A 13,553-nucleotide genomic window follows, 5' to 3' on the forward strand; every position below is an offset into this window, starting at 1 on the left:
ACCTACACATTGATTCGTGACCATTGATGTAGTCTAATATTAGTCTGTGTTCGTGACCCAAGATAAAATACTGTAAATTGCTTCAAGCTTCACTTCAAGCCACACTTTGATCGTGACCCAAGATAAAATACTGTAAATTGCTTCAAGCTTCACTTCAAGCCACACATTGATTCGTGACCCAAGATAAAATACAGTAAATTGCTTCAAGCTTCATGTCAACCTACACATTGATTCGTGACCATTGATGTAGTCTAATATTAGTCTGTGTTCGTGACCCAAGATAAAATACTGTAAATTGCTTCAAGCTTCACTTCAAGCCACACTTTGATTCGTGACCCAAGATAAAATACTGTAAATTGCTTCAAGCTTCACTTCAAGCCACACATTGATTCGTGACCCAAGATAAAATACAGTAAATTGCTTCAAGCTTCATGTCAACCTACACATTGATTCGTGACCATTGATGTAGTCTAATATTAGTCTGTGTTCGTGACCCAAGATAAAATACTGTAAATTGCTTCAAGCTTCACTTCAAGCCACACTTTGATTCGTGACCCAAGATAAAATACTGTAAATTGCTTCAAGCTTCACTTCAAGCCACACATTGATTCGTGACCCAAGATAAAATACAGTAAATTGCTTCAAGCTTCATGTCAACCTACACATTGATTCGTGACCATTGATGTAGTCTAATATTAGTCTGTGTTCGTGACCCAAGATAAAATACTGTAAATTGCTTCAAGCTTCACTTCAAGCCACACTTTGATTCGTGACCCAAGATAAAATACTGTAAATTGCTTCAAGCTTCACTTCAAGCCACACATTGATTCGTGACCCAAGATAAAATACAGTAAATTGCTTCAAGCTTCATGTCAACCTACACATTGATTCGTGACCATTGATGTAGTCTAATATTAGTCTGTGTTCGTGACCCAAGATAAAATACTGTAAATTGCTTCAAGCTTCACTTCAAGCCACACTTTGATTCGTGACCCAAGATAAAATACTGTAAATTGCTTCAAGCTTCACTTCAAGCCACACATTGATTCGTGACCCAAGATAAAATACAGTAAATTGCTTCAAGCTTCATGTCAACCTACACATTGATTCGTGACCATTGATGTAGTCTAATATTAGTCTGTGTTCGTGACCCAAGATAAAATACTGTAAATTGCTTCAAGCTTCACTTCAAGCCACATCTTTTGAGAATGTTAGTTTTCAGTGGTTTCATATAGAACAGTCTTCAAAGTGCAACACTGATTAAGACATTTCCTCAAGAAAATCATCGATGAAATTACTCAACCCCAAACAAATGTCTCTTAATAATTATAAATGAAGTACAATATTTTACATCAACATTTTGAAAAAAAAAATAGCTATGTTATAAATACGTTTCAAGATTTTTAATTAGTTTTACGAATGCGTAAATATTCGTATATCTCTGTTTTTTATCGTATCCTGTAAAGTTTTCATTTTGTGGCTTGAGTCGTTTTACCTTTTACAGCAAGATGCATTATTTAGTAACAAATGCTCTCCACTTGGATAAATAAGTCATAGTGCATGTTGGTGCAGTGCAAGTGTTTGGATAAAAAGTGACGTATACAGATGCCCCGCAGCCCGACGATCACAGGCAGTTAGTTGACAGGCGGTTGGTCCGAGCTCTCAATACTCTGAGCGTTGAACGCCTCGAGACTGTGAAGGTATGAAGAATGAACATGAACGCGGTCCGGGAAAGTTGGCTACGATTGAGTGCGGCGGTCTGCGTGCTGGTGGCTGGTGGCTGTTGGCGCACGCTGTTCCTGGCGCACTGGCCCCGGTCAGGTGGCGCTGATATCGTGTCACCACCCCTAATGTTTACCATTCTCCGTCTGATGGCCTTCGCTTTCATTATACCACAACACCAAGAACGGGTTGTCTCACAAAATTTGAACAATTCATCAAATGTATAGTTCTATTCAAGTTCTAATATTATTTCATTATCACAGGCCGGCTGTTTCACAGTACTTGGATGATAACCGAATTTGAATACTTAGGACGGGTTGTTTCGGAGAATTTGAACAATTCATCAAATTTCAAAGTTCATTTTCAAGTTCTGTGAAATATTTTTTCAAGTTCTGTTTTATTTCAGTGTTGTCAAGCTACTAGCCTATAATGATACAATAACAGAACTTGAATAGGACTTTCACAGAATCTGGAAATGAACGTTGAAATTTGATGAATTGTTCAAATTCTGTGATATCATCCTAAGGACGGGTTGTTTCGGAGAATTTGAACAATTCATCAAATTTCAAAGTTCATTTTCAAGTTCTGTGAAATATTTTTTCAAGTTCTGTTTTATTTCAGTGTTTTCAAGCTACTAGCCTATAATGATACAATAACAGAACTTGAATAGGACTTTCACAGAACCTGGATTTGAACGTTGAAATTTGATGAATTGTTCAAATTCTGTGATATCATCCTAAGGACGGATTGTTTCGGAGAATTTGAACAATTCATCAAATTTCAACGTTCATTTCCGGGTTCTGTGAAAGTCCTATTCAAGTTCTGTTATTATATGTCTGAAACAACCCGTCCTTAGGATGATATCACAGAATTTGAACAATTCATCAAATTTCAACGTTCATTTTCGGGCTCTGTGAAAGTCCTATTCAAGTTTCTTATTATATCATTATAGGCTAGTTGTTTGATAGAACTAAAGTAATAACAGAACTTTAAAAAATCTTTTACAGAACTTGAAAATTAATTTTGAAATTTGATGAATTGTTCACTCTTTGAAACAACCCATCCTTGGGTTATGTTGTTTCTCAGAAATTCAAATGTAACATTGTCATCAAATGGCCATTCAGCGCCATTTTGGCTTTGCCTATTCTGGTTGCGTTTCAGATTTCTATCAAAGTATTATAAGCTGACAAAATTAACAACATGATAGTTTTTCTCTTCTGCTGTTTACAATTTTTTCAAAGGCTGAAACGGATCTAGAATCGGCGTTTAATGAGAACCTTTCAACTGTCAAAAAACAAAATATCGCTGAATGGCCATTTGATGACTTTGTCACACGTGAATTTCTTCGAAACAACTGGGCCTAAAACTAACTTATTTAATTCATATAAATATACTATCGTATAATTTCTAGTTTACTGCTTATACTTATACCCGGATTTTGATTCTCATTTCACTTCTATACTTTCTCGGTTTATCGTGTGAAAATCAATCCGGTTCTCGTGCTCTGACCTCCACAGATTTCACGTTAACTTGACATACATATCTGTACATAGTATCTACAAACATTTACATAAAACAATAAGCATTTATATCGTAAACAAATTATTTATATAAACATTTCTACGCATCTTGATTGTTATGGTTGCAACAATACATTATATTTCTACTTACTGTATATTGTCGTTATATGTTATTATCATAGTAATTTTTTCATTTCATGCATACATAATTTTTCTAGTTAAAGAATCCCGGGTTACGAATAACAATGTTAAGGCGAAGTTTAATGCTAAATCACTATTTTGATTAATCTTTATAACGAATTGGTGTAAATTATGAATACCAAAAATATATGCTTCAGATAAATTGAAGGTTTTACTATCGCTTCGCTTGAGTAGAATACAAATAAAAAAATAAATTACTCAATAAAAAATATAAATATAAATCACAAAAAAAAATATTTTCCAATAGAAATGTATGAACGCGTAATGGAAACAACTTTAAAAAATACATTATTATAGCTAAAATTATCTGTGACAGTTTCACTTGATTAACTTTTTTTCTTTCTTATAAAATTGTTTACAAAATAAATAAAAAACTGTTTTTTTGCTTGAAATCTAACGTTTCTAGACTCCGTTTGTCAAGCTATTTTAATGCCTATTACCTACAATATAAGGTAAACCAACAAATACCCTAAATAATAATATATACCCTAAAGTTTAAGTTTAGACTTACGGAATTCAATATACACATTTTTGGCTTGTAGCTTCCTCTTAACAATAATAATAATGCTTCTTGTATCGTGATGGAGGATTTAGCCTGCCAAGGCATTGAACTCACGACGCCTGTGTGGGTATCCGACGCATTTCCCAACTTCGCCAGCGGATGCTAAAGTATGTTACGCTAATATTGTAAATGGTAAAATTTTCTGAAATAACTAACTCTTGAGGAATACATCTATCTTCTATCTATGTATCTTTCTATCTTATAATATCTGTAAAGAAGTGTATTCCGACGTATCGTGTGGATTTGTTTTTTTATACTGGGTTTTCCAATAAGAGGTGTTATTTTGAATAACTCGCGAACCTTAAGTGTAATCTATATCAGCAGCACTATGTTGAATCCTACAAATTAAAGTAGTGTTAGTAATGTAGTTTTAGTGATTTGTCTTACATGTTGTTCTAGTTTCTATATTATTTTATGTTACATGTTTTACTAATATTGTTTCATATCCAGTTTATCAGTTTACTGTTATTTCACGCTTTAAAATTTTTGTGTATAATTTTCGATAGCTCACTAGGTTTCTGTTTAAGAATTCATGTAAAAGCCCGACTGGGCGTAAAACCAAATAAAATAAAATAGTATAATTTTGGCTTATATTCGTTATACATTTGGTACTTCAAAACCATTGAAAATTTCAATTGAAGGCGATCTTGTGGGTACTTTCAGTATGGTCTTTATGATTCCTTTTTGAATTGTATTCAGGTTTAGTGTGTGAATGACACAATAATGCGTAGAAGGCTTTTTTCATATCCTTTTTACTGTGTGGACCAAACAATATTCCGTGTTCTATTACACGGAAATGAACTGTAAATCAAATCCACAAAAAAACGACAGTGTAAAGCTCATTCAATTGGTTTTGAAAAATCACGGGAAAAGTGAAATGAAGGAACAGCCTAACTTGAATTCCCAAGAATCTTGCACTGTTCACGGGGTGAAATTTCCTCTGAAACGAGATAATCTTTAATATGATTTTGATATTTGCAAACAGACCACAAAGCATGTGAATAATACGACGAGGACACGACGATTGCACCTTCTTGCTACACGACACGAATACGAATGTTGTACTTGCGACAATTTACAATGCAACAAATCATCTTCTTCTTTCCAAGTGTGGGTAAGGCTGTTTTTAAGGAAGGAAATGGATAGTAGGTATGACAATATATGATGGGAAAAATGGTAGGTATTATCCAAAATTATTTCAATACTAAACATACCACATTACTTAGTTTTTTAAAGACATATATACAGCTTACACATTTCTTAACATGACTGATACTTAAGACTTGTGAGTTTTTTTCCATGATGTGTAGGTCCCATCTACACTAGTTGCCCGGTTACCGTGCTTTTTTATAATCAAATACGTGTCTTCAAAATCTGTTGAAGCTGTATAAATAAATACATATAAATGATGCACCGTCATTTGAAGAATGGCTGATCCGCCGGTATTCTTCTGCTACTGCTTTATCTACTGATCTACTCATTACTGATCTACTCATCTACTAATCTATTCACTACTGATCTACTCATCTACTGATCTACTCGCAACTCGCACACGAACATTATAATAATGGCTGCCTCACATTCAATCATCCATTAACGTGCCTTTCCAATGTAAATAGATTAATCGCTCAAGGCATTAATGTAACTTGTTATTTATTGAATAATTTGCATGAATAATGTTATAGAAACGCGGGTAGCTGTAAATACGATGATTTTAAGTTATTTGGAGATGTTTTATTAATAAAAAAATAGCAGTGAAACATTGACATGAGGGAAGTGAAGTCTTAATATTTTTGATATTAAAATATACACAAAAATGCATTACAAAATATAAATTCATTTAGAATAGATCCATCGCCAATTTTAGTGTGAATAGAAGTAAATATACGGCACAGAGTTTTGGCGGCCGGGCGGAAAGATCCGACGAGTTACGAGGCTGCATGAATGAAGTGTCATTCCGTGCAAGAGCGTCATCCCGTCTTTCCACGCTTGCTACGCCACAGTCAGTTTACCACCCCAGGGGCGCAAAAAGATCTTACGAAATAACCACAGCCCACAAACACTTTAAGTAGAAGATCAATGTGTATTATAGAAATTCACGAAATATTATAGGTGTTCACGAAAAACCGACAGTAATCGGTTGGCCGGCCAACGTTGGTCCTGCCATGCCCGACCCGTTGGTCCATGTCCAACGTGAACTGGCAGCTTTAGAGGTTGATAATAAGGACCCATTTAAAGGTGAGCGCAGGTCATTGAGGACTGACATTGTAAAAAAAAGCATGGGTAGGTGTCCACACTGGTGTTATGGCGCAAACCCTGAAGCATGTCAGATAAACATGGAGCTTGCGAAGGAAGGACGACAAGATTCGTAGTGAACAGTAATAATTGTGTCAAAATCTCACGCTCGAGGACGTTGCATTGTCTTAAGGCGATGCCATACGTAGTAATGCAAATTCATGTGTTTTTGGTTTGAAAATTTGGTCGCCTAGAAATGTTCAGATGCTTTAATTAAATACTGTGAGTAGAATATATCTTGGTCTTTGAAACAATCGAGTATTATTTTAGATAAGTCTTTTTATAAGCCCAGAAAAAAATAATGCATAAGGCCTATGAAAACTGCTTTAAAGTTCAAAATCTCCTACTTACAAACCCATTTTCGGTTATAATTTTACTGTATAATATGGCAAATTAAGTTATTTATAAAATAATCTGGAAAAAAATTAATATTTATGCCTGAACATCCACAAAATAAAATAAAAGGCACTTTTTGGCCATGTTTTTTTCTTGCATAAATCAAAACAGGCGGATGGTGTTAAGCGGAAATTTAAACCTTATCGCCATCTACGTAAGGGTTGTTATTGATAGTGGCTAAATTTAAAACATTACACGACGTAGTGCATCGCCTTAATCTATATTTACTTGATTTTACGCGTGAGAGAGTGATCTGTTATCTTAATATCTTATACCCTGTAACTTATTCTTCTTAGCAATGTTTTTAACATTACATGCGCAATACAATAAAAATGGTGCATTTCTGATTTTTTACACGTGCAATATAATCTATACTTAGTGTTATTTTCGCGACCGGTATCTAACCCGCTGCTGTTGCAATAAATTAAGATGACATCTAGTTGTTCAAACATGATGCAGTACCATAGACATATGAATATTAGTAGACCTGCCCTAAGTGATTAAAAGCGTATTATCCCCACTCCCCATACCGGTTCCATTGGAGCCGGCTGGGCTCGCGTATGGCCTCAAGTGAAATTTGAAAACGTGACGTCATCATTCTTGTGCGAACTATGGTCGAGGCATCATCGGTTCATTTTACGAAATAACACGGCAAAATGTTGACTTGTGATATGAAAACTTGTAAAAATAGATGTGAAAAAGAGAATAAACCCAATTGTCGTATTACATTCCATAAGTAAGCATTATTTTACTTTCTTTTAAGCTTATTCACACCGTATTATATGGATCAGTTTTAGAAACATATACTATCACATCACAATGTAGCGATTCTCAAGTGTGCTCATCGTTGTTTACTGGGGTAAGTAAATTATGAAACATTTGTAAAAGTGTCTTAACTAAATACTCTGAAACTAACTACGACTCTGCAAACAGAAGAAATTTACTTTGCCGAATTTGGACTTCGCAAATTAGTTCATAACGTGGCGAGTAATTTGCGCTCCCATGTAAAAATGTCTATTGATTCAAAAGCAGATTTTACTTTTAAGAAGTAAATGGTGATATTATAATGCGAGATGCCTATTTACTGTCAGATTGATTTATTGACGAATCACAGTCAGCCTTACGCCCTTCGTTCTTCAACAGTTGAATTTACCCCTCGCCATTATCTTCTCGTCTATTAATTCCTATGTCTGTGTGCAGTACTAATGATTAAATCTATCTTCTGTATAAATAAAAAATGTTGATGTTCGTTTGTTCAAAATCTTAAATCTCCGAAAGTTCTTCATGGATTGCTTTAAAATTTTGACACAACTTTGTATTCGAATACAATTATATATAGATGTCACCTGTGACATGTAAAAACAGGCTTTTTTAAAAAACAGCGCCATCTGTTGGAACGCACGAAGCCGCGCTATTGTTTCTCTATCTGTACAGAAATGCTGAGTCACAGCAACGCCTGGCGGGGTACAGCTAGTATTAAATAGAAGTCTATACTTATCTACAGAGATGTGCTTTATTTCAAATGGAAATGCAAAATGCAAAATGGGTATTTTCGATTTTGCATTTTAAATGCTTTTCTAAAAACCATTTTGCATTTTGCATTATAAATGCTTTTCTCAATGCATTTTCCATTTTAAATGCTTTTTTGCAACATTCTTCCTACTATCTCCACTCATCTTTTTTTCATAACCCCCAAATATCAGTCGGTCCTCAACCTCGCTATGAGAGATAATTTACATTTGTCAAGTTGCTCCCTGGTAGGAGCCCTGGCAATCGAGTGATACCATTACAAAAAATACTGATTCAAATACTGAACATGGGGCCATGACGCTGTAATATTAAATTTTAGATAGCAGTTTCTATGTTTTTACGTTGGCAACATTTGTCCCGCGCAAATTTTTTGTGGTTCATAATCTGTAGTCGTTGCATTTTTTGATTTACCATCATGTAATATGTTTGTTCTACATTGATGTCCATTATTAAATGACAAAACTGTTTAATAATTCTATAATTATTTTAACTGTTTGACCTGAGAAACCATTTTGCATTTTCAATGCATTTTGAAAATAGGTATTTTGCATTTTGCATTTTAAATGCTTTTCTAAAAACCATTTTGCATTTTCAAATGGAAAAGTTTTGACCCATTTCCATTTTGCATTTCAAATGGTTTTGGGTACCCATTTTGCACATCTCTGCTTATCTATATACGTATTGGTAATTGATAGGTCTCTGTAGGTTGCCGCGATAGGTCAGTGGTTTGGGTCCGTTTCCCGGATAACGTCAGGTCCCGGATAATTTAATAATACTCGTACTTACATATTATTTGTTCTATTCATTATAATATACGTACACAGTGTTTCATGATTATACCGCGAAACTTCAAGGGTTAAAGACGTCCTTACGTTGTTTTGCTGATAAAAATCATAACGTTATTAACAAAGATGTTATTATTATTTATTATTTATTAACGCCCTATCGGGCTTTTACATAGTAAGTTGACAGTATATGTATGTAAGTGTAACATGTACATGGATAAAATAGCTAAATATAATTTACTCATAAGGTAATTAGAAAATAATATGGTGAAGTAAATCAAATTATGAAAGCAAGACCTTTTTTTAAAGCTAATAAATAATACACGTTAATAACTAGCAAATAGGTCTAAAATTAGTTGCCTTTTGAAACTCACAAAGTTATTAACACCAAATATATCAATAAGTTTACAGTATTTGTTTGCAAGGTGATGAATTCTTGGAATTGGTGAATACACAGAGTAGTTAGTATTGAGGTTATTGTTACATTTAAAAGTGTATTTGCACTTCCGATTTTATGTCCGGGTTAAATCTTCCGCATAGGAAAAACTAAACCCTTCCACACAATTTTCCACAAATGATCATCTAGTCAATCAACATTATGCAAGTGCATTATATAAGCAAAATAAATACAAAACAATACAAGAACAACACGTCAACTCACCAGAGATCAAATGGGAAAATAATTCACCGACTCCAGATATTTTCATATCATAGGGTTCGGCTCGGTAGAACTTCTAACAGGGCCTATAAATCCTACTGATCCCTCAACATAAATATTTAAAAAATCTTTCGTTATCCTACATGTATTCAAAATGACCGACTTTTGCATCTTTATATATAAATTTTTTGATAGATCTAATACGCCTAAATTTTTATTTTTGTATTATATTATTATTATATTATATTATTATTTTATATTGTAGAGCTATTCTGTTTTGTAGATACTTGCAGATACTTCTTATTGGGTGTTCATTATTAAATGTCGATTCGACAATACCTTTTGCACGTGTAACAATCGTAATCTGGATGCTAACAATAACACATGTAGATGACGATACCCACTTAACACTCGTCGCCTATTTATTAAAAAAAAAACATCGCTCTAAAGTTTGTTTTATTTTATTTTGCACAATGTAAGTTCAGGCACAAATATTTTTTTTATCTTTAGAGAAGATTTTACAGGCCTGATGCTTTATTTTTTTCTGGGCTTATAAAAAGACTTTAATCAAAAAACTGCTTATTTCAAAGACAAAGGCTACTCGCAGTATTTAATTAAAGCGTCTAAAATATTTCTAAGCGATCAAATTTTCAAACCAAAAACACGTTATTTTAAGTGCTCTTCTTAGTGCTTAACTATAACTTCCTATCAGAACCTTCAAAATATTATCAAACATAAGTAATTTATTAGGAAATTTTTAACGTTTACTTTGACTATTTATTTAATGTTAACTGACATTTCATGATCGATTTTTTTTATTTTATTTTATTTATTTATTAATTTGAATATAATTACATTTAATACAATATAAGATATGGGTAGTCCCACAAAGATGTGACAATCAGCTTGTCTGTAGGTTCTACCATTTAATGTTATAACATAATACACATTAGCTTAAGTAAAAATATTAATACCAAATATAATGTTTAGGATAGATAAACGTTTTGTTCATTTATTAACCATTTTTTTGTCAGTTTAGGGCAGGGTTCCTCATTATTTTTTAAGTTAAAGTTTTCGTTAAATTTGTTATAAATTACAGGTCTCAAATAGTCAAGTGTTCTGCTACCATACTTATTTGATATTAGTGGAATTTTTAGGCTTTTTTTTCAGTAAATCTTGTTTTGTGACTATGCATCAATGACTTTTTGCGCGCATTTTCTCCCGCATTATCCATAATTATAATAAACCAGAGAAGCCCTTTAATTGGAAGTAGGCCCTCAGAGCCATACAGCAATCTTAAGTTGTTTCTTTGTTTGTAAATGCTAGGTTTAACAATTTTTTTAATTATAGCAGTTTGTAAATTTTGAATGTATTTAATATTAATATTACTCGAGTGTCCCCAAGTTCGAATTCCATATCTAAGTATTGATTCGACCATAGAATGATATATAAGTTTGAGAGTGCATCGAGGCAATACAAATTTAATTTATAAAATTAATTTAATTAATACACATATATTAGTTAGGTAACATTTTAAGGTAAATAACAACATGTTAGAACATTAAATTGATTAATCCTTCGCGTCTTTCGCTAATGTAATCAAATTTGGTGAAAACGGACGTTAGAGCGGTTATATTTCTTCGCCGTTGCTAGCTTTGACACATACTTAGATGTCAGTGTTAAGGGACGTACATGAATCACTTTAACCAGTGATTCCTGACATTATTTGGAGTTAAAAATGTAATTGACATTTTCGTATCCGGTGACTTTTTTTACGAAGTTTTTTTTTCTTAAATATATTTTTTTTTTCACATTTGATCACTGGTCCGCCACCCTTTCCCAAACTCTCCAATACTGATTTTTTTATGTTTTAAGTTGGAAAAAAAAATGTCACAAACACCAGAATTTCATTATCATTTTTTGGTTTTTGGTGTGAAGTCTATAATATAGAGGATGGGGTTACATACCCTAGTGTCGTAGTAGCCCTTCAGTAGCTCTTCAGGGCCGACTTCCATCTCGGGCTCCTCCCTTGCGGGTTCCTCCGGGACCCCCATCGCCCCCAGGGCCCCCAACACTACCATCACCACCAGCAACCCCTTCATTTTTATTGTCATCACTGCACAACACAAACACCACTCCCGCAACGGAAACCCCAACTCACATTGAACTCATCATCAGATAGCTCATATAACTGGTTTATTGTTCATAACACTTGTAAAAAGAAAACACTGTATTTTCCAAACAACGTTATACTTGTGTATCTATATGGTAAATGTGTGTCGATGGGTTTTCTAATCACGGTAAGTCAGCAGGTGATGTTAGCACTGGCACTGGTCGCGTCCAGCGAACTGCAGAAGTGTTAGGTTACTGTTGAGCGCTGAGCCTCGACTTGTGGCTGGTGGTCGAGGCGATCGGCCCGCGAGAATTGCCCCAAGAAAGTGGTATATCCTCTCCCACTACCACTAGCCGCAGGCTCGGTGGGTTTGTCACTATTGTTGACTGAGCCTAGCTTTTCGACCGTTTTGCATTTCATCCGTGTGTAAATTTGTTTCTGCGTTATCGAAAATCTGCTGCATCCACTTAATTATTCAATCAAGCCTTACTTTGACTAGATGGCTAACTTTAACAGTGAGGATTCTTTTTTTTTTAATGTGAAATTGTCGTGGTCTTTTGGTCTTTCTTATTCCAATTTCTTTAATACTATGCCTGGAGAAAACTTACTGACATAAAATATTTGCTAATTTCTTGGGAATCTGTTCAAACTATTCGGCCCTTAACGAATGAATTGATAATAAAAAAAATCAAAATATCATTGCATTTTGTCATTACATATTATCAGGGCAAACCTAGGTGGATGAAAACGTGTTCCGATGTATTCGAAAAGTACTAACATTTTATTAGGACGCAGCCTATTGTCCCATTTTTAACATGGTTTTCATATATGAGCAATACTAATTTTTTCCGTGTGGTACCTATTGCCTGAAGAAAGTTGGAAAAAAGTATTGTCTTTGATATAGAGTCGTTCTTTTGGACTAATTATATAATTCCTTAATTGAAATTTAAAAAATGTTACATATTAAATTTGGTTTATAACTAAGCAGGTAGATAATATAATTAGATACCAACATACAAATCTTCTTCTTTTGGATTCTACTGTTCACAGAACTACTAGTTATTATAAATATTGTATTAACACAATGTATATATGTACCTTCTGTTGGCATAGCTAATTTGTAATATCGATTTGAAATTCTCTCAGTCTCGGTTTCAAAATGTGTACACAAGTCGAGGTAGATGTACGAGTATTCTGAGGTTCTCTAAAAAAACTTAATTTTCAATTTGCGCGTGAACTTTTAAAAATTGGTAGATAATGTTCTGCTTATTAGAGTTTCTAATTTCAATTAAATCAGTATCCACCTCTCCAGTGAAGCATTGCAATCTTTTAAGATAATGATAATATATTGTGTTTAAAATGGTACGCAAAATATAATTTTACGAATAAAATCTGACTATTGTCTTATTATAAACCAGGCAGAAAATGTGTAGAGACTATGTTAATATTCCTCAAAAAAATTTAATATCTATATACGTTTACGATCTTAACTTCTTAATTCTTTAAAGCGTAATCGTCCTTAAGAGGAGGCTATAGGCTAAAAACGTATTAGGAATTAAAATCGCTTGTCAAATGGAGTGTAGAAGCTCGATTTCAAGCGCAAAAGTGGTTTTTATTTATTTTGTACACAATTTTATAAGAAAGCAAAAAAGTTAATCAAAAGAAACTGTCAGAGATAATCTTAGCTATAATATTGTATTTAAAATCGTTTCATTTATGCGTTCATACATTTCTATTGAAAAAAAAACATTTTTTAGTAGTTAACATTTAT

At 33.6% G+C, this 13,553-nt stretch overlaps 1 protein-coding gene across 1 annotated transcript in view; it reads left to right on the plus strand.

Annotated features, from left to right (window-relative positions):
• The window catches only part of Setd3 (SET domain containing 3), a 71,919-nt gene that overhangs the window by 15,148 nt on the left and 43,218 nt on the right, over window positions 1–13,553 (plus strand). The gene's annotated exons all lie outside the window — the stretch shown is intronic.

This window comes from Hesperophylax consimilis, chromosome 18 (genome assembly GCF_061612785.1).
Source record: "Hesperophylax consimilis isolate HC1 chromosome 18, BYU_Hcon_1.0, whole genome shotgun sequence".
Lineage (NCBI taxonomy): Eukaryota > Metazoa > Arthropoda > Insecta > Trichoptera > Limnephilidae > Hesperophylax > Hesperophylax consimilis.